At 47.6% G+C, this 20,913-nt stretch overlaps 3 long non-coding RNA genes across 4 annotated transcripts; all 3 read right to left on the reverse strand.

Moving 5' to 3' along the window:
* LOC141421617 (uncharacterized) lies at window positions 1-8,601 on the reverse strand. The gene is made up of 4 exons (XR_012446219.1): window positions 8,412-8,601; window positions 3,204-3,400; window positions 2,788-2,944; window positions 1-236 (listed from the first exon to the last, which is right to left on the reverse strand). It is a non-coding gene; the product is annotated as an uncharacterized lncRNA (long non-coding RNA).
* A 1-nt stretch (window position 8,602) lies between these two features.
* Window positions 8,603-13,173, reverse strand: LOC109701651 (uncharacterized). Of its 2 annotated transcripts, XR_012446218.1 has the most exons (6): window positions 11,340-13,173; window positions 10,364-10,446; window positions 9,720-9,825; window positions 9,443-9,493; window positions 9,007-9,152; window positions 8,603-8,766 (listed from the first exon to the last, which is right to left on the reverse strand). It is a non-coding gene; the product is annotated as an uncharacterized lncRNA (long non-coding RNA). The 2 variants fall into 2 exon arrangements; XR_012446217.1 differs by having other exon boundaries at window positions 10,364-13,173.
* Window positions 13,174-13,437: 264 nt separating this feature from the next.
* Window positions 13,438-19,718, reverse strand: LOC109696806 (uncharacterized). The gene is made up of 4 exons (XR_012446221.1): window positions 19,473-19,718; window positions 17,744-17,964; window positions 14,495-14,560; window positions 13,438-14,216 (listed from the first exon to the last, which is right to left on the reverse strand). It is a non-coding gene; the product is annotated as an uncharacterized lncRNA (long non-coding RNA).
* Between the last annotated feature and the right edge of the window lie 1,195 nt (window positions 19,719-20,913).

A 20,913-nucleotide genomic window follows, 5' to 3' on the forward strand; every position in this document is an offset into this window, starting at 1 on the left:
TTTATTTATTGCTCTAGAGATGATTCAGGGCCTGCTGGGGTGCCTGTTAGCTCAAGAGAAGAGAACCTCTGGTAAGTTATTTTCCCTGCCTGCTAACCCCCTCAGGGTCATTTTCTTCTGCTCTTCCACCATGCAAGTCCACAGCAACAAAGTCCCATCTTGGAAGCAGAGGGCAGTTCTTACTTCCCAGACACCAAATGCCAGATCCTTGAACTTGGACTTCCCAGCCTCCAAAACTAAAAGAAAAAAATTAACATCTGTGTAAATTCCCACCTGGAGTATTTTGTTTTAGCAGCACCCACAGACTAAGACAGGGTGATGGTTTCTTTTGGTCAGCACTCTATACATCCTCACCCTGCCTATTAGAAGAAACATTCCAGTTGCGAGCCAACCATGCTCTTTGTAAGCTGCTCACTTGGCCCAGGGGACTGTCTTTTTACATGGAAGGACTGCTCATCTTTTTAAGTAAAATATGATTCAAGATATTCAAGTCCTAAAATGCCCAGTGCCCAGTTAGGTTCACTGTGGATATATCCCGTCGTTAAACCCCAAGGGGTCCACATCTCATTCCCACTCTTGGCATTCCTCAGGTCACCAAGGGACCCATCATTACCACCAGCATCTTTTGTCAGTTGTCTCCAGAAGCTGGGTTACCAAAAATGGGACAAAAAGAGGTTCTGCATTTCTCTCTTCCCAGGTCCTCACAGTCTAAAACTGTTCTAATGTTTACTTAGGAAAAATTGAAAGTTTTTAAATTAGGTATGTAAATTTTATGGTATTAGTTGTTACATTTAAATAACTATTTTGTAACAAATAGAACATCCAATTGTTGAAAGACCCCCCGCACCCCCCTCGCCCCCCGCTGTTTTTATATGCAATTAGTTAATTCACTGTTTTTTCTCTGATCTTCCTTCTCAGCCTTCCACCCTTTTAATCCTCTGGTTTCTTCTGGTAACCCCAAGGGACAGCCACAGGGACTGCGCTAACCATTAATGGAAGATTTGAGATTCTGCAGCTTAAAAGCCCCTGGAAATTTTCTGAATGCTATCCCTTGGGGGAAGTGGACTAATTGTTGATTTGTGCAAAGGAGAAATTCAATTCCTCCCTGGAGCCTCTCATGAGTGATGGGTTGAGTGCTTTGTCCCTTAAATATATTTGAGACAGTGGACTGTTACTTCCTGGAGACCTTACAGCAGACACATTCAGTGCCCTGGCTCACACCCTCTTGCCTCATCCTGGTTTTAGATGTGGCTGGTGCAGGCTATTTCTTGTGGGCCTTGAGGCACTGCAGTATAGACAGCATCTTCCTCTTTGATTAGAAGTGGGGTGGGGGAATTGATAACCTCAGGGCAACCCTTAAGGGATAAAAGGTGAAAACCCATGAATAAATGTCTGCCCTGCCACTCTTAGGGGGGACACCTCCTTATAAGAGACACTCTATACTCCCCAGGAGGTCCTGGGGGACAGAACATTATTGCTTGCCATTGCTCCCTCCATCATGTACCCCCATGTGGCTTTCCCTGCTTCCATTCCTCACTTGCATCACTTACTCCCTCACTGCTGCTCCCTGGATCTCCTGTCCAATTATTCTTGCCTCGGGCTCTCCTTTTAAGAGAAATCAAACCAAGACAAGAAAGAACCAAGCTAATAGAGCCCTGACTGTCACTTTGTCACAGAAGGTGTTTGAGAGCCAAACATGGATTCAAATCCCAGCCTTACCTCTTCCACACTCTATATATGAAAACAAATGACTCTCTCTGGAGCAGGAAGGAATTTGAAAACATGAAAGGCACTGATAAAAATGATCAGGAAAGGCAGTCATTTAACTCACTGGGATTCACTGGAACACTTCCCACATAAGGGACAGTATCTTTTAGCTTTCAGGGGTTAAATGGTCAGAAACTCTAAACTTGAGCCAGCCCAGGGCACACAAAATAGTCCAACCCTGCATAGCTCCTTCAAACTCCTCCACCTTCTCCAGCCAGCATCCCTGCCCTAAGCATAAAGAAACACAAGAGCACACTTGTGGCTATGTCCTTTGTTCTAAACCTTGAATCATGACCATGACTTTCCTCCATTTCCATTCTATTCCTAATCTTTCCCTCATTCCATCTACTGATGTCTACCCACTGTGTAATTTGCCAAGAGGACCCATTTGCTTTAGAAAGAAGGTGTCTTAGTCTGTCTTCTGTTGCTGTGCTGGAATACGACAGGCTGAGTCATGTATAAAGAATAGAGATTATTTAGCTCACTGTCCTGGAGGCTGAGAAATCCAAGAGTCCTAGCATCTGGTGAGTGCTGCACTAACCTGGCTTAGGGCATCACATGTCAAGACAGAGCAAATATGCTAGCTCAGGTCTCTCATCCTCTTCTTACAATGCCATCAATATGTCATCATGAGGACCCCACCCTCATCACCTCCTTGTTTCCCAATTACCTCCCCACCTCCAAATACGATTGACATATGAATTTGGGTTTCCAACAAATGGATTTTAAGCCATAGCAGAAGGAAAGTTCCTCTTCTGGAATAAAAATCTAATTCCACATGTTTATTGGTGAGGTGAGTAGTGAACAAATCCGCCTCAGACACTCGTCCATATTTGTCTTCACTTACCACCCAGAATCCAGCTGCCATAAAATATCAAATCTGACTTTTCAGCCCAGCTATCTTGTTTCAGGCCACTCCAGACCCACCCCTTCTGCTCCACCTCAGCACCGAGGCCCTGCACCCTAATACCATCCCCCAGGCTCCCTCCTACCAGGTAAGCCCAGCCCCACAAATGGCACCTGAGCAGAGACAGCTGGGAAGATGCAGTATAGAGTGGACGCTGCGCTGAGGGGCAAGACACATACTCCCAACCACAGTCTGGGCAAAAACCAGGGTCAGGAGTTGCAGTTTCATTCTGGAGGGTGAGGGTACAACGTCCAGACAAGCTTGGATAACCTGGGGAAGGAGTCGAGAGAGAACCTTCAGGCTGGACTGACATCACACCAGTTTGTCATGATCCTATCTGTGCCATCCCTGGATACCCTAGAATTTCTTGTTGCTCTAAGACTTTTTCTAGATCTTTTGCAGGTGATTAGAGAAGAGGAGGTTAACTTGAAGTGTACAAATATACAACAAAGTACTCCCACTGGAGGGTATAATATTTTGATTCCTGCCCCCAAAGGCTGACCCATCCTGAGGACCTGCCCACACACACCTGAAAATCTATAAGCTCCCTCCATCGCTATGGGGCTCCACTTCCTCCTCAGCACACAGGTATCTCCAAGCCAGCAGGAACTCTCTGAGATGCCAAACTTGATCGTCTTTTGTTTCTGTTTTTCATATATTAGCCTAGGTGAAGGAGTCTCAGTCCTGCCCAGGGACTTCTGGGAACCAAGTTGATTCTGAGGTTTCCTAAGCCAAGGAAGCACATGAGTGCTATTATCCACAACCCTCAGCCCCTGGGCTGGAAACACCCAGCTGAAAAAGACTAGGGGGACAAGAGATGGGCAAACCCAAACATCCAGGTCATTGTCCTCACCCAGCCCAGGCAGGCCACAAGACTTGTGTCCCTTTCCACTTGTGAGGCTGTGAGGCACAGGCCACAGTCATGAGGGGCACAGCAGGTGGACAAGCTGAGAACCTACCTTTCTCACTGTCCCCACATCCCTCCTAGCCAAGGGCTCCCTTGCCCCACTGGGCTTGGGACCGGGACAAGGTTCTCAACACAGGAATGGGAGTGCAAGCTGTCCTTCCACATCCCTATATTCTCACCTGCACTCTCTCCCCAACCTGTTCCCTCACTGAAATCAGTCCTACACACACACACACACACACACACACACACACACACACACACACACGTCACTGGGGAAACCCCTCTCCTGCTTTAAGCAATACTCTATTGGGAACAAAGTCCTCTTCTCCCTGTTGTATCCAGAAATGGGACTTCTCCCTTGCTGACACCTTCACTGCTCTTATCCAGGCAGTCAATGCCGCCTCCACTCCCTTTACAGGGAGAAGCAGGGCTGGACGCTCCCTGCCCTGTTTTAAGGTCTCTCTGAAGCCACTCTCTAAGTCTCCCCAGCAGGTCTACAGAGCACTGTCCCTCTGCACTCAACCCCTGCAGGCATAGGAAATGGTCACACAGCTGGAGATAGAGCAGCAGGGCTCTGCAAACTGCCAGCACTGTGCTGGAGCTCTGGAACCTTCCCTGAGTCACTTCTCTGGGCCTGGCATCTTCCCACTCACTGGGCTGTCCTCTGCTCTTGGCTTTCCCAACTGTCTCAGGCCTGTAAGATCTTGCAGGCACTGAGTGAAGCCTTGGCCTCAGACCTGGTTCCCTGATGAATCATGATTTCCAAACCAAAGCCCTTAGTCAGGCAATTCCAGTGGCACCCTGGCCCTGAACCTGTGTCCTGGACATGTACCAACCCCAGAGGGACCTTCTTGTCCAATGTTCTCCACACCCCCACACTCCAGAGCTGCTGAACTTGGCTAGAAAACTCATGTAGCTATCTGACTGGCCCCACTATTGATTCACCTGGAGGAATCTGTACTGTGCTCCTAGTTGACTGACACCTTTCTGTTCATCCTTGATTCTTTCTAGCCCTGCATCTGGTACCCTCAGACCCTGGTACTCCCCAGCACTCTGCCATAGGGTGTGCACACGCCAAGTCACTACCTGAGGCAGAACTGTGAACCAAAAAGCACTTTTGGAGACCCCCATTTCTCAGAAATGAAAATGAAAGCGGAGGCTCCCAGATCTTACTGCCTAGTCAGTGGCAGATTTGGGGCAAGAACTCTATCAGAAGAACTTACTCTAAACTGGGGCAACAACACTTGTCAGCCCTGCACCAGCAATATTTATGAAGGGCTGCAGCCAGTGGGAATGTAAATCAGTACAGCTATTATGGAAAATGGTATGGAGGTTCCTCTAAAAACTAAAAATGGAGCCACCATAATCCAGCGATCCTACTATTGGATATTTACCCAAAAGGTTTGTCAAAGAGATATCTGCACTCCAGTGTTGCTTATAGCACTAGTCATAATAGCCAAGATAGGAAATCAACTGAAGTGTCCATCGAATAACGAATGGATAAAGAAAATGTGGCACCTACAGACAATGAACTACTATTCAGACTTAAAAAGGAAGAAAATTCTGTCATTTGCAACAACATTGATGGAATTGGAGGACTTCGTGCTAAGTAAAGTAAGTCAGGAATAGAAAAGCAAATATCACTTTCTCTCACTTGTATTTGGAATTTAAGACAACTAAACTCAAAGAAACAGGAAATAGAATGCTGGTCCAGAGCCTGGGGAGGATGGATGGGGAGGTGATGGTCGGAGAGTGCAAAATCTCCCACAGAAAAAGTAAATCTGGTTTTCTTTGAGATCTAGTGCATGTTGTAGTAAATATAGTTACTAGTATTGTACATTTGAAATTGTTAAGAGTAAATTTCAAATGTCCTACCACAAAAAATAATTCCTTGAGATGATGGATATGTTAACTGATTTGGATGATTTATTCCACATTGTATTCATAAAACATGATATCACTTTGTGCCCCATGAATATATATAATTACAAATTGTTGAATTATAATTAAAATTTTAAATGCAAAATGAAAAGATGCCCCAAAAAGGATGAAAAGAAGAAAGGCTACAGGATGGATATGCATTTGAACTCTGACTCTTCCTGTCTCTTACCAGAAACCATAAAATCTTTGACTTTGGCGCTGCTTTCTGGGGATCCCAGGCTAAGTCATCTACTTCTGTAAAAGAATGGATTTCTTGAGCTAAAACTGCCACACGGTAGTACCACCTTCCAGTGTGGGCAGCATAGACACTTGATGTCCAGAAGGAGTTGGGGGATAGTTTTAGGGGGCCTCAGCACAGGAGCTGCAGGTGGCCTGATTCCATGAGGGAAGCTTAGACAGTGGGCAGAGAAGGAGCAGACAGTAGGGCCAGACACTGCACAGCAGGGGACCCTACCTTCCCCCATCCCTCACCATCCAGAGACTGGATGGGGGCAGGAACATGGAGATGCTATAAAAATTATCTCTGCTCATGAGTGAGGAAAAATTTCACTTCCTTGTTCCTCTTCATTCCTCTAGAGTTCCAGGAAAGGAATGGGAGCCTGGCTACAAAAAGCCAGGAGAGATACCGTGGTGGGAAGCCCTGGAGCCTCAGGCAGGTCAGAACACTTGCAGAGATCTGCTTTAAGTTACCTCTTTCCTACCTGTAGAACCTGAGGCCACACGTTAAGCGGGGTCTAAAAGCCCCTGCTATGCTAGAGTCATGGGGGAAGCCCAGAAGATTCCAAGGGAGAGGACAAGGGCAGCAGGCTTAGGGTGGTTAGAAGGATATTAATAGTTAAATCTATCAGGGTTGCCTCACTCCAGCCTGGGTGCGGCTCACCTGTCAGGGCCGCATTCAAATGAGTGATTGAAGTGAATGAAATAAAGAAATAAAAGTATGATCAGGATTAAAGGAACCAGCAAGGGGGTAGTAAAGCAACCAGGAGCGAGCAACAGAAATTCCTAGTCTGGAGGGGTCAAGGAGGAGGCCATAGTTGGTGGTTAGGGAAGGAGAGAGTTAGAAGCTGTGGCCAAGAGGAGACACAGCCATTATCACTAGAACCCTTTAAGAGAAGATCAGGGAGATCTACGCCTCTCCCAGGGCTCCTGCTCCCCAGTGGAAGCCTGAGAGCAATGGAGCCTCCTATGTAGCATGAAGGTCAGCTCTGGGCACCACATAGAGCAACAGGGCAGAGAGTGGCTCTGGAGACACTGGTGTAGCCCATCACTGTGTGCACTTGTGTATCTTGGACCCCAGGGATGTGCATACCCCTTCAGCCTCACTGTTCAGATCCTGGTCTACCCATTAAAAAGAATTCCAGCAACTCACTTCTTTCTCATGTTCAATTGATTAGGTCTGAGCTCAAATGCCTCCTCCACCAGCCTCACTAGAATTCGTGGTCCTATGCAATCCCATGATGCTTTGTTTATGCAGTGCTTTGCCCTGGCTTTATTCCTTGCCTTCTCAATGGCTAACCAGCTGACCTCTTTCCTCTAACCTCCACCTTACTCTTTGTCTTTTCCCCTCTGTACCAATTGACACATTATATGATTTATTATTATTTAAATAAGCTTATTGTAATCTCCCCCCACTAGATGTCAGCTCTGCAGGGAAGAGATCTTTGTTCTGTTCATTGTTGTACCCTGACTTCCTGGAACAGTGCCTGGCATGGAGTGGGCAGGGCCCCATGGTGGCCACCTGGCAGAAGACTACATTTGTGCACATGAATACATTCTGCCTCATTTATTGATGAGCATCGTACCTGCTGTGTTCCCAACCATGCTGAAGGAACCTGAGGGAGGTCAGGTCTTATTTATATTTATGTTCTCCAGAGTGCCTGGCTCAGTGCATGACTTACATAACTAATACATGCTTTAGTTTCTCACAATCAGGACCCATACCCCGGAGGTCTGGAGGAGAGGCACTGGGCACTCGGCAGTGAGACAAGGGACATGGTCAGGTTGACAGCCTTGCCTCAGTTCCTCCCTCAGGATCTGTTCAGGACAAGAGAAGTGTCCTCAGGGCCATGAATGACTTGAGGGCTATAGACATGTACACACAGAAGGGCGGTACCCCAAATCCGACTCAGGACAACACAAGGGGCCACTTCTTGGTTAATTCCCAAGAGGAGCTTCAGCTCTGACTACTCTGTCTTCTATTGAAATTAGATATGAGAACAATCCGAAATTGTACACAAGATTTGGTGTGACTAATTCTTTCTCAGATTCTCAGTTACCTGCATGGCAAGCACTATTAATCCTTCCATCTACCACCCGACCCATAGCCCTGCTCAGCCTCCAGGAGACCAGTTCAGAGCACAGGGCACAAAGCCCGCTGTGAAGCAACACACCCACTCCCCATCACGAGGGGTCTGCCGCAGGGGATTGCAGGGGCCTGTCCCCAGCCACATTGCCTTTAGCTCCATCTTTGCCAGGAGAGTGCAGATCTGAGGATAAATTTTAGTTTATTTGGGGAAAGACATGTTTAAAATACAAGCAACAGAAAGAGTTGGGATCCTTCAGGGACCTAAACCTCTACTCCTTTCCCTTAAGGTTCTTCCACAGCACCCGCCCCGTGAAATCCGTAAGTTCCTCAGACCCACACTGAGCATGTCACAGCTTGGCTGGATCAGCTGAAGCTAATTCTGAAGATGAGAACACTGAAGCATTTTCTTCTTCCTCAAGTCCAGTATAAGTGATCCTCCCCCCAATTACAAAGCTAGCCAAACTGCAGACCTTGTCCCCAGATCATAATGAGCTCCTAGACTACCCACCCCAAAGTTATGGAACTCCACAGAGCCACCCTTTAGAGCCAAGGAGAGAAGCCAGCCACCACAATGTTCTCACCAGTGATGTAGCTGGTATCTGGGGACACAGGAAGGACACGAGTCCCGCACAGTCCTCAGGCTACCCAATCCTGGAAGGAACGAAGACAAAGTGTCAGTCACTTGCACTCCACTTTTGCTGCCCTGTGACTCACAGGTGAAAGCGGGCTTCATGAAAGACCAGGGGGGTCCCTCAGAGCCATATAGACCCTGGAGTTGAGCAAAAAGAAGGGGCATAGGCAGTGAGGGGTCTGCTTATGAGGTAGACTCAGTTGCCCCTCTCTAACTGTACTCAGACCACCAAAACTCCAAACCCACTTGCCTCTACAGTCGCTGGTTCTCCTTGAAGCGACTCCAGAAAGCCTTGTCTTATGTAACTGGGAGAAAGGAAGAGAGGAAAGAGTCAATGCTGCTAAAACAAAGGGAAGAGAAGGGTCCTAAGGTGGCTACCTGGCAGAACACCTATAGCAGGTTTGACCTTCTCACAGTTGCTGGGCGATGGTGAGGACCTCAGCCAAAAGGATACTGACCTGAGGCCTTGGTCACCCCTTTATTCCTTAGTCACTGGGGAAGATTTCCACTGAGCCAGGGTAAGGTTGGGTCCACCCAGTTCTCACCACTTTGCTGAAGTCAGTCTTGATCATTCCTGGAACCAGGCAGTTCACCCTGATGTCCTTGGGTGCCAGTTCCAATGCCAGTGTCCTGGTGAGACCCAGCAAGGCCATCTTACTGACAATATAGGCACCCAGCTCCTGGGAAGAGACTTAAGAGAGTGACTAGGATTTAGGGGAGTGGAAGAAAGTATCAGTTGGATTTTTTACCTATAGAGGATCATGGTTGAACAAGTACAGAACTCAAACATGCGCTCCCCAGTCTCATTTAAGAACAGAAGCTGGATCTGAGGAACCAAGCAGCCCCATGGGCCCAAGGTCAGCCCAGGACAAAAGTAAGGCAGGGGTCTGTTCTGGACACTGTCCCTATACGACTATGGGGAATAGAACAAAGTTACTCCTCACCCTACACCAACCAGGAGAACAAGGACCACGCACTTACCACCTATGGTGTATAAGCTGAAATGGAAGAGATCAGGATGACAGCACCCTCCTAAGAGGAGATAGACAATAGGAGAGATGATGCTTACAACTTACCACTGACTGGGGTATTGTGACGCTGTCATTAAACAATGCAATTCTCAAACAGCAATACAGGCCCTGTGATTACCCCACGTCACATGAGAAAACTGAGGCTAAGAAAAAGGTTTGGTAACAGCCAATGAATGGCAGAGATGGGTTCCAACCCTACTTCTCATAAACCCAGTGTCCATGCTCACCTTTTGTACTGTACTTTTCTATCTGTTCTGGAGAAGAGAACAGCAGAAGGCCCACCAGAGATCAGGGTGGGCATGGTGAAGAGGCACTGAGGGCTGGAGACGATGTCTTCCCAACAGGCATCCATTATGAAGCAGATGGGACAGAAAGAGAAAAGAAATTATGGTCAGAAACTTTTCCTTCTACCCACATCAGCCCCCAGCTGCGTGTGTCTGTATGGAATGCAGTCAGATGTGCAGGGTCTAGACAGAAAATGGAGAAGGGCCTAGGACAGGCTTCTCCCAGTGAGGAGAAATGGACATAGATTTGAAGTCATAGGTTTTAAGCTGGTGCAGAGGGATTATCAGCTGTGAGAAGACCAGATACTAAGTAAGAACAACCACTCCACAAGGTTAAGGTGCTAAGGCACAAATTTGGCAATGCCAAGGCCAAGAAGACCACACCCAGGCCTCTGGAACATCCAGCAGCCACTAGAATTAGAAACAGTCGCCCCACAAAGGGTAAGGCAGGCAGAGGGAGACAGGAGAAATGTGGAGATTCCAGGGAGACCTCTTCTCTTCCCCACCTCCTTCCGGCTGTGCCCATATGTTCTCCAGACTCCTGTGCCTCAGTCTCCCCAGCTCCCACCAGTTCCCCCCCACCTCACCTGGCAACCTCTCCCCTGTTCTCCAGGTGAGGCAGCAACTGGCTCAGCAGCAGAGCCGGAGGCTTCACATTCATACTCAGGACCTGAAACCAGATCAGGGACACCGGGGAGAGGGGAGCAGTATGGCCAGCTCAGAGCCTGTTCATGTGACACTTAGAGGCCTGCGATTTGTATAGCAGACACAAAGGTGAGTAGCTGTGGAGACCAGTGCCCTTTCTGACTGGGCCAAAGGGTGTTTGCAAGTTGCTTATGGTTTCATAGGCAGGCAGGTGAGAGATAGGCCTATGAGCACAACCCCAAAAATGTGACTTGTTCGTAATGGGGTGATGGAAGGAAATGCGTGGTCTTTTTAAAGAAACTGGACTGTGTTCTGGCTGTGCAGAAAGAAGCTCTAACTAGAGGCTACTGTAAAGAGATTGAAGGCACACCAGATGAAAAGGAAGCAGATGCCGGGAGATGGAGATTTCTGGAAGTGTCATCTTTGTCTCTCTGTGGTTCATTTGTTTATGCTCATGTTTTGTCCCAAGAGAATTTAAGGCATGCGAACAATGCAGCACAAAAAAGCAAATCGAATAGGTATTGTGTAGGAAAAAATGGAAAATAGGAAAAGTAAGTGTACAAAAATAAGGAAAAGCACAAGGGCAAGGAGCTACAGCTCAGCCTCTTCTCAAACCTGGTAAGGTCAAGGCCAGGAAGAGCATGCGGGGGCCCCTAGAACATCACCCTCATACAGCAGCCACAGGAAGTAGAAACAGTAGCCCACAAAGGGTGAAGCAGCCACACAAGATTGACTTGCAGCTTACAACACTTGGTAAAGCAGCATTATTTTACTATTGGTTTACAAAAATGCAGACTGGAAGGGCCTACACACACACATACACACCCCAGCTTATCACAGGCTTGGCTCTAAGTCTTCCTACGGCAGATACAGAGATGGAGACACAACAGAGAATTGCCCCCTGGGACAGGTACGTACGGTGATCCAGCCTGCAACTAAAGCCTGGACCTGGGCTCTCACAGGGTCCTCACACTCTGGAAACTCTGTCTTGTGAGTCTGGGAAGAGAGACATAAGAAAGGAACTGGCAAGTAAAGATGTAGCCCCAGGGACTGGGGCAGATGCCAGCTGGAGGAAAGTGGCACTCAGGCTCGTCCTGTGGGGAGCTGACTTGAACAAGGTCAGCAGTGCTCTGCATGTTTAGGGACTGAGGCTGTACACCTATAACTGATTACACCTGTCCATGGGTTTTCCCACTCCCTGCTCCCAAACCCCCTTGTCCTCTTCATGGGAGTAGAGACATGCTTCAATTGAGTCTACTGCAAGCCATCTGGTGACAGTTATGAGTTATTGGGGGATGGCCCTCGTGGCCATGAGAGGTGGCTCGGTGTCTGAAGGGGGTATAATACTATGGAGTCTCCAAAAAGAGGTTGAGGGTTAAGCGAGGACTCCTTGGTCAAAATAAAGGCCTACCACCCACAAGATGTTTGTCCAAAGCTCCATGCGCACCAGGCTGAGCAGTGGCTGAAACAAGCTCCTTCCTAGACTCAGGCCAAACCTAGCCAAGGAAAAGGACACATTCCCTCCCTTGCTGAATAATCTGACCCATTAGAAAGGAGGGGTGAATATTTCTGTGAGCCAAGAGGTCCTGGGTCGAGATCCATGAACCTGGAGAGTCCTTGGGAAAGAGAGAGGATGGAGATGTGGTTGTGCTGCTAGTGAAAGAGAATGGGCTCTGCCATGGGAAGTTCTCCAAAACTGGCCCAAGGATACGATGGGTGTTAAGGAATTCCTCACAGAACACCCACTGAAGAGTCACTGGGATAGTAGACTATCTGGGAAATTCTAAACTCATTTTGTGACAATTTCACCTTCAAGGTGGTGGGAGAAGTGATCAGGAACAATTACTCTATCAGCGCTTTCTGCCCAGTGGTGCAGAATTGCTTGTCCCTAAAGAATAGGGGAGCATCAGAGAAATTCGGGTTGATTATCAGCAAGTGTTCCCCTCCCCCGCCCCAGCTTCAGGAAGGAAGGTTTCTAATAGTTCCGAGAGAAAGAGTCATGATCCCATGAACTGACGCACTAAAAAACAAAATGACTCAGGAGGGTTAGGAGACTGTTAGCAGAAAAATCCCAGCAACATAATCACAAATGAGCTTTCAGAGACATTAGGAGCAAGCTAAAGAGGCTAGGAGGCTGCTCAGCATGGGCTGCAGAGAGCTCAGATTTCAGGTCATCTCCGAGGCACCCAGCCAAGGGCAAAGAGAAAGGAGGGGCCAGCCTGAGGAGATGTTGGCCAACTGGAGCGCAGAGGCTGGGAGGGCAGCCGATAGGAAATTCTTGGCCCAGCACTTAGGAAAGGCATGGAATGCTAACGGCAGACAGCCTGAGACTCAAGTAAAGCATGGGACTGCATAGAACAGGAGGTAGAAGACTAACAAAGACCAAGATGGCCGGGTGCTAGTAGCTTACCCCTATAATCCTAGCTACTCCAGAGGCAGAGATCAGGAGGATCATGATTTGAAGTCAGCCCTGGGCTAATAGTTTACAATACCCAATCTCAAAAATACCCAACACAAAAAAGGACTGGTGGAGTGGCTCAAGTGGTAGAGCACCTGCCTAGCAAGTGTGAGGCCCTGAGTTCAAATCCCAGTATCACACACACACACACACACACACAAAGGACTTTGAGGCATTTTACAGGGTCTCTCCTGGCCCTCTGTGGGCAAGGTGGTAATACCGTGAAGTGGACTGTGAGCCCACAGATGACAAAAGATTCATATGAGGACAGTGAAAGAAAGTGTCATCCACAGGATCAAGTCACTAAACAGGTGCACAATGACCAATACATGTCGGCATAAAAGGATGTGAAAAACAAAATTCTTGGCATTCATGAAGAGACATATTCCTACATGTCCACAACTGTGTAGCCAGGACCTAGAAGAGTGCTAGCACCTAAGCAAGCACTCACTGAATATTTGCTGAACAAATAAATGCAAAAGAAATTGAAAGAGAAATGAAAGCAGAAAGTGTAGGAACCAGATTTTAAAACAAACCAGAAAGTAGCATAGGCCACATTCTTGGGGACAAATGGTCAGGGCCTGCTTTTACAGTAACCTCAGGAAGGGAGAAGAAGGTTTTGGAGGTCAGGCTAACTGAAGCCCAGCCAGAGCTGGTGTCAGACCCTCAGACAGCTCCCTGGCTCGGCCTCATCTTGCCCACACCTGCTCTCTGGCCCCCAGCGTACTCCACAACAGAGGGTTGACTGCAGCATTGCACACAAGGAAGTCCCCGCCTCCACATTACTCCAGGGCCTGCAGGAGAGGGGCATGGGAGAGGATGGAGGTGACCTGAGGAGGCCTCACCCTCCCAGAATAGCCCAGCAGCTTGCTGACAAGATGCTGCCTCAACCAGGAATGGTCATGAGGCCCCTGTGAAAATCAGCTCTGTGTTTCTCTTACCTAAGGTCTCTTCCTCCAGGAATCCCCTGGGGGCTTTCTTCATTCCTTTAAACAGTCCTCAACCTGTCCTCACAGGCATGGGGACCTCTTGTGAACAAATTACTTTCCCAAGAAACCTTGGCCCAAGAAAACCATGCTGCCCCTCCCAGGACTGAATAGTGACACAAAGGCTCTACATGTTATCTTATCTGTGTCCTTCCATCTCTTGGCCCCTTACTGTGGCCCCTAGTCGCTCCCTGGTCCTCAGTCTTCCCCACATGGCATTCAATACCCATCACACTCAGCCCCTACCCCTTCAGTGTGGCCACAGCCCTGTCCACATTCTGCTGCTTCTGGTTGCTGATGACCACATGGGCCCCATCCTGGGGCAGGTGCTGGGCAACAACAAAGCCAATCCTGCAGGCAGAGGTGGAAGACACAGTCAGCCTTACCCCCGCTTCACCCCCTCCTAGAAATCAACAAAGAAGGGATAACCAGCTCTATCTACAACCCTGAGTCCTTCCATGGAAGCCAGGGTCCCTGTGTGTGAAAGGTCAAAACCCAGGGGTAAGCAGGGCACTTACCCATCAGTGGACCCAGTGACCACAGCTACCTGGTTGGCCAGAATACCCTTTTGGGCTCTCCCACTGCTGTGCATCCTCACAAAGAACCCAGCTCAGGGACAAAATAGGTACCTGAGTACCCAGACCACTGCTGTGAGCATGGTGACCACACCTGGGCTGCTTCCTGCTGAATTGGCCCTGGAAGAAAGAGTTCATTTTATTCTCACTGATGGCATCAATGAGCATGAAGATAATCTAGCACCCACTATGCCAGACAGACAAGACCAGCAGCAGAGAGTGGCAGAGAGTCAAGCTCTCAATGGTGAACTTCAAACACCTGAGTTTCAGGTAGGAAATGGCTCCATGACGCATAAGAACGTGAGACCCACATTCAGTAGACAAGGGTCATTGTTCCCTTCATTTAGCAAGCTGAGCTCTTACAAGGTGTCAGGCACTGGGTAGCTGATGCTGGGACTCCTCACTGAATGATAGACTCATGCCTGGACCCATACATGGAGTATCCCAAATCTGTGAGGATGCCAGACAGCAAACAAATGATGACACGAATTAGTAATTTTAATTAACTGCTTCTAGTTGAAAAAGTAAAATCAACAGAAACACTCATTCACTGCTGGATGGAGGGAAGTGCCATCATTTTGGAAAATGGTTTGGCATTGCGTGGTGAAGTTGAAAATACAGACTTCTGACTCTGCAGAGGGACCTCCTAGGTGCACAAGGGAGGGTACATGAACACCAAGTGACAGTGCACCTGCACTCACAGCAACATTCTTTGTCAGAGCCCCTAACTGGAAACAAGCTCACACACCCATTAGTGATAGAAAAGATAACTAAATTGTGTTGCATTTATATAATTAAATACTACACAGCCATGAAAATTAATGAACTGAAGCTACACTGAACAACATTAATGAATTTTAGAAAGATATCATTGAGTGAAAGAAGCCAGACACAAAATACCCATTATGTGATTCCACAAGTTACCCAAATGACAAAACAATTCTAAGTCATTTAAGAATGCCAGCCGGTAATAAACTAGAGAAATGCAAGGCCATGATTTACCATGGAAATCTGTAATCCAAGCTACTCAGGAGGAAGAGATCAGCCTAGGCAAATAGTTCGCAAGACCCTGTCTCAAAAATGCTCAACACAAAAGAGAGCTGGTGGAGTGGCTCAAGTGGTAAAGTGCCTGCCTAGTGAGTATGAGGCCCCAGTACCACCAAGAAAGTAAATAAATAAAAACGAAAGGAGAGAGGGTTATGATCAGGGAGAGGCAAACCAAAGGGCTTCTGGGCTGGCCATGTGTATTTTATGAGCTGCACAGCATCCATTGAGATGTATACTTATATGAGTGTTTATAAATACAGGCCTTTAATGTATGCATTGTATTTCACAATAAAAAAGCTGAAAAAGTAAAGGTTACCTGTCTGTGGCAAACTTTAAAATTCAAGCAGGTCAAAACTAAGTCCCTTCTCAGTGTCTCAAATACTTTCTTGAAGATATTCTATGCAAAAAGGGCTTCGTTTTAAACAAGGAGTGTCTCATTTATAAACATGCAGTTCACAAAGAGCTTCCTGTAGTCCTCTAACCAGGAAACAGGAGAGGGAATGAGCAAGCCTTCAGCATCATCCTGGCTCCAGCCCTCCCTCTGTCCAGGGTCAGCAAGGTGGCAAGGTGCTCACTGGGGTGCAGGGTCATGCTAAATGCCTAGGAAAGTCAGGCTGGGAAAGTGGAAGACCAAGACAGATTTGGCCAGGGGAAACAGCAGGATACAGTCTTCCATCTAGGGGGACAGCTGAAAAGAGGAATGGAGGAGTTCAAGAGAGAGTGGGAACACCTGTGTGCCTAAATGCAGAGATGGTGCTCACGACTGAGAAAGCAGGTGTGGCTCTAAGTGGCTTGGCCAGGCCCATGCTGCAGTGAGGCTCTCTGAAGGGCAGTCACAGGGAGCTGGACCAGGTAAAGCAGCCCATCCAGGTGCAGTGTGGAGACCTGTGCCTTCAGGATTCCCCTCAGAAGAGAAGGGGTGCCCCCTGCAGGTGGTAAGCAGGCCAAGAATCTGGCATGGGAGACTCAGGGATGACCACATTTCTCCATGAATTGGAAAAAGACCAGAGATGCTTGTATAGGAGATCCTCTCTCACCCAAACCCACATTTCCCAACCAAAGGCTCCAAGGTCCCCCAGTGTAAGATTAACACCCATTCAATACTCTCTAACCTAATGTAGGAATCTGACTGTGTGTGGAGGGAGTGGTTGAAACCAGGAGTTAATGAGGGCACTTGGGGACTTGGGGATGTGCTTTTCTTGCAGGACAGTGCCAGGGACATGAAGAAAGATGGACTGTGGCAGCTATAGGTCATGAAACCAACAGACTTGAACTTTTAGGAGACTGCGGTGTGGATGATTCAGTCTGTAGACCCTCATCAGTTCCAGACCTTCTCTGGCCACTCCATCACCCAGGGACTCCTGGTTACTAAGCAACCCCAGCCTTACCTAGTGCATCTGCCCTGTTCCTTAGCAACCCTTACACAACCCAATTCCCTTGCGTTAGGGGTCAGTATCTATAAATTATAAGTGAATGGGTGCTGCTCAGAAACTGTGGAGAAATGTTAGGTTAAATTTCAGCTGTACTTAGTGTCATGATGACCAAATTCTCTGCTTTGGGAGAGACAGCCTTGGCTTCCAATTTATGTCTCTTCTGATACCATATTTCCAAAAACACTCCTTACAGGTGCTAGGCCTCCTCCTTTATTCTCCCAGCTGCTTTGCCTTTCTCTCTCTCTCTCTCTCTCTCTCTCTCTCTCTCTCTCTCTCTCTCTCTCTCTCTCTCTCTGCTTTCTGCAAGGTCACATTTACAGTCTTAGGTTTACAGAGATTAAGGGGGGTTCAGTACCTGGATTAGTCTACGTTTCCCAAACAGGACACCAGGTTCACAACACTCTTGTGCCCCCCACCCCCACCCCGGGCCTGGGGACTCCTCTTCCCCAGTTGCAAGCACAGATTAACCCCCTACCCAAAATGAGCACAGGAGGGTAGGAGGAAAAAGAGGACTGGCACCCCCTGCTGGACATCCAAAGTTACAGCACCTCTGAGAAACACTGCTGTCTCAGCAAGTCTGTGGCGGCTCCTCTTCTGGCTATAGCAGTTCTCCCCAAATCCTGCTTATCTGAATTTGCCTCAGGGTGGTTAGCAAGAAAGCTAACCAACTGTACAGAAAAGCAGCTCTGGCCTATTTCAGGTAAGTAACCTGCAGAGATGAGGTGGGGCCTCATCTGTCTCCTTGCTTCCCCTTCCAAACTCCCTTTTCCAGGAGGACAGTCAGCAGCTTCTGATGGCTCTCCCTCACCCTCGCTTCACTCACTCATGCTTTACTCAAAAGCAGTCAGCTGGGCCGCTGGAGCAGAGTCGATGGCAGGTCTTGGGAGGTTAGCGTGGCCCCTGAGCCTGGCACTGCCTGCTCTGATACCTCTTCCATGTTGGTGAACTCGATGCCCAAACTTGAGGGTGAGAAAGCTCAACCTAGCCCTGTCTGGAGGTAGACGGCCTTCAGCATGGGGTCCAAGGAAAGAAAAGAAGGGAAACCTATAAGGAAGAGAAAACAAAGATTAAGGAAGAGAACAAGAGACACAAAATACTTAGAACCATCAAAAATCAGCAGAGAGAGACAAAGGAGGAGCTGACAGAAGCTGGGATCCTGGACAAGACTGTTCTTCTCCAGCCCCCCTGGTAAGACCTGGAGCTGACTTGGGTGGGCCTGGAGGGCTCTGGTAGCCACAAGATCTTTCTTTTGAGAATGAGAGAAGAAATAGATTGAGCTGCAGACATACAGCCAAGGAGAAAGAAACATCAGCAAAAAAAACAAACAAAAAGGAGGAGGGGTGAATTCAACTATGATGAGTTATAAGAACCTTGGTGAATGTCATAATGTACCTACTGTACAGTAATAAGAAGAAAGTTGAAAAAATGCAAAAAAAGGAGGAAAGACAGATATTTCCATGCATCATGAACACCCGTGTGGCCATGGAGCCTCAGCTTGGGCCACGCCGTCCCTACCCTGGGCTGTGCTGATGTCAGTTTGGCCTTACCTGGTTCTGTCGGGAAGTGTGCAAGCGTGAGGATTTGAGTAAAGACACTGGTTGAGTTTCAGGTACTGCCCGTTATATCCAAAAAACTCAAATATTGGTGGAATTCATAGTCCCATAATTCAGAAGGGTGGGAGGAGGGTGAGAAAAGGCCTCACCCACAGCTGAGGAGGGAGAAACCTAGGGGAAAGTGTGGGACATGTCTGAGTAATGTTCTGCAGGAATGCTGCATGCCCTGGTCACCAAAGACCCATTGCTGTCTGCCAGGCTTTCCCAAAGATGCTCACACAACAGACAGAACCCCACACACATAAAAGCCTTGACTCAAGCAGGCTGCAGACTCCACACTGGGGAAGCCAGGGTGGGACAGACAAGTAGCTACAGGCTCAGCTGACTGGATACAATCCCACAAAGACATTTCTACCACCACTGGAAAGAATCCACAGACCATAGTCCCAAAGTCACTGAAGCAGCTTCTCTTGTCCAGGTCAGGCATCTGGAACTTACCCAGGACCAATCACTGTAGAGCTCCTGGTGTCCAGGAACCACCCAGGATGTCATCTGGATTCAGATATCCCATGAGCACCTACTTTGTGCTATGCACTGTGTCAAGTACAGCAAATACTCTACCCTGAGTAAGCTTACAAAAATCAATAAAATGAGAGGAAATAAATGGATAATAGAGGAAATAAATGAATGCAAGGTAGAATGATACATGTCAAAATGGAAGTAGGGATGAGGCTCAGGGGACACTTGAGGAAAGCATGGTGGAAGGCAGGTTGAGGAATCAATGGAGGAGTCTCCATGAGCTGGGTGACAAGTCCTCAGGAGAATGAGCTGAGGGTCAGAGAATGATCTGACAATTTCTGGTCCTAGGTAGAAGTACCAGAAGTGGATGAGAGCTCCCAGGAGGGTGAATGAAGTGAAAAGAGAAGTAAGCCAAATGTGGAACTGTGGTCGCCAGCCTCCAGCATGGTCCCCACACGCCCAGCCACCTGACATTCTCACCTTTGTGCAGTCCCCTCCTACATCATACCAGACTTGGCAGAAGTAATGTTCTGTCACTTCTGAGATTCAGATACAAAAAGCTGAGTATTCCACCTTGGGCCCTCACTCTTTCTTTTGTCATGGTTCACTCCTGGCTGTCATGTTGTGAGCACCCCATGACATGACTCATGTGACCGGGGAATGAGTCCTGCAGCCAACAACTGTGCCAGTGAGCTTGGCAGCAAGACTCAGCCCCAGCCGAGTGGAGACAAGTGCAGCTAACCACAACTCATTACAGAACCTGACCAGACCTCCCAGCTACACTGCTCTCAGGCTTGGGGAGAATATTAACCCATAGAAGAGCTAGATGGAGTGGGGAGGGAGGAGGGGGAAGGGAGAGAGAGAACTAGTAGCCTTGGATCCTGATCTGCAGCCAAACCTTTCCTTCTCCAGTCTGAGCCTTCTCAGCCTCCCCTCAGCCTAACACTCAGGCTGACCTCTTACAGCCTGAGTGACGTCCTCACAGAGCTGAGGTCTGCTAATCCAGAATGGCTTTTCTATGTTTTCTACACCAAATTGAAGCATCCTCCAAACTCTGTGTCTGGGACAGCGTAGTTGGTTGGTTGAGTAGTGGATTCGCAGTTGTTTGGTAAGTTTGTTGTTCATGAATTGGGGAGGTGGAAAAGGGAGAGGGATTTCGCGATGAGCAAAACATGAAAAAGAGGAGTCCGAGGCCAGCCTGGGCTACATAGCAAGATCCTGTGTCTGAAAAGCATATGTATGTATTAAATGACACTGGTAATATACAGGTGCTTTCTCCTTGTACCATCATCTAATTGTTAGGTTTTTTGGTTTTTGGGGTTTTTTTTTTTTTTGGTGGTACCAGGGCCTCTTGCTAGCCACTCTACCACTTGAGCCCCCCTACCAATCCAATAAATTCTTACTTTGAAATCCTCACGTTTTCCTTGTAACTATCTAACAGCACAAGAAGTATACTTTAATTTGTTGCACAACAATATTTTTAAGTGTCTTTTAAAAATCCTTATGAATTTTTAAATTTTATCTAAAATTATTTTAATATTTTATTCTAACACATAACACCATTTTATTACAATATATTCTTATATTCAAGAATTTGTCTCTGGCTTAAGAAAGATAGCTGAGAAGATTTGCTTTCTGTGCATGTGTTAAATGTACTACGAAAAGATGAAACTTCTCTGACTAGCAGAAAGGGGGATATACTCCAAAAAAAAAAAAAAAAACCTGTGCAATATAAAATCTTTAAAAATGTGATGAAACTGCTTCCCTCGTCTCTGTAGATATTAACAGTCTATGTTCTGGCTTATGCAACAGAATATACTGAATAACTCTGTGGCATCAGGTGAGTTACAGCGTCCTCTTGAGGCCTATCGCAGAGTTTAAAGAACATGAATTGACTATTTTAACTGTAGATGTACAGGCT

The sequence above is a fragment of the Castor canadensis genome, chromosome 3 (assembly GCF_047511655.1).
Source record: "Castor canadensis chromosome 3, mCasCan1.hap1v2, whole genome shotgun sequence".
NCBI lineage: Eukaryota > Metazoa > Chordata > Mammalia > Rodentia > Castoridae > Castor > Castor canadensis.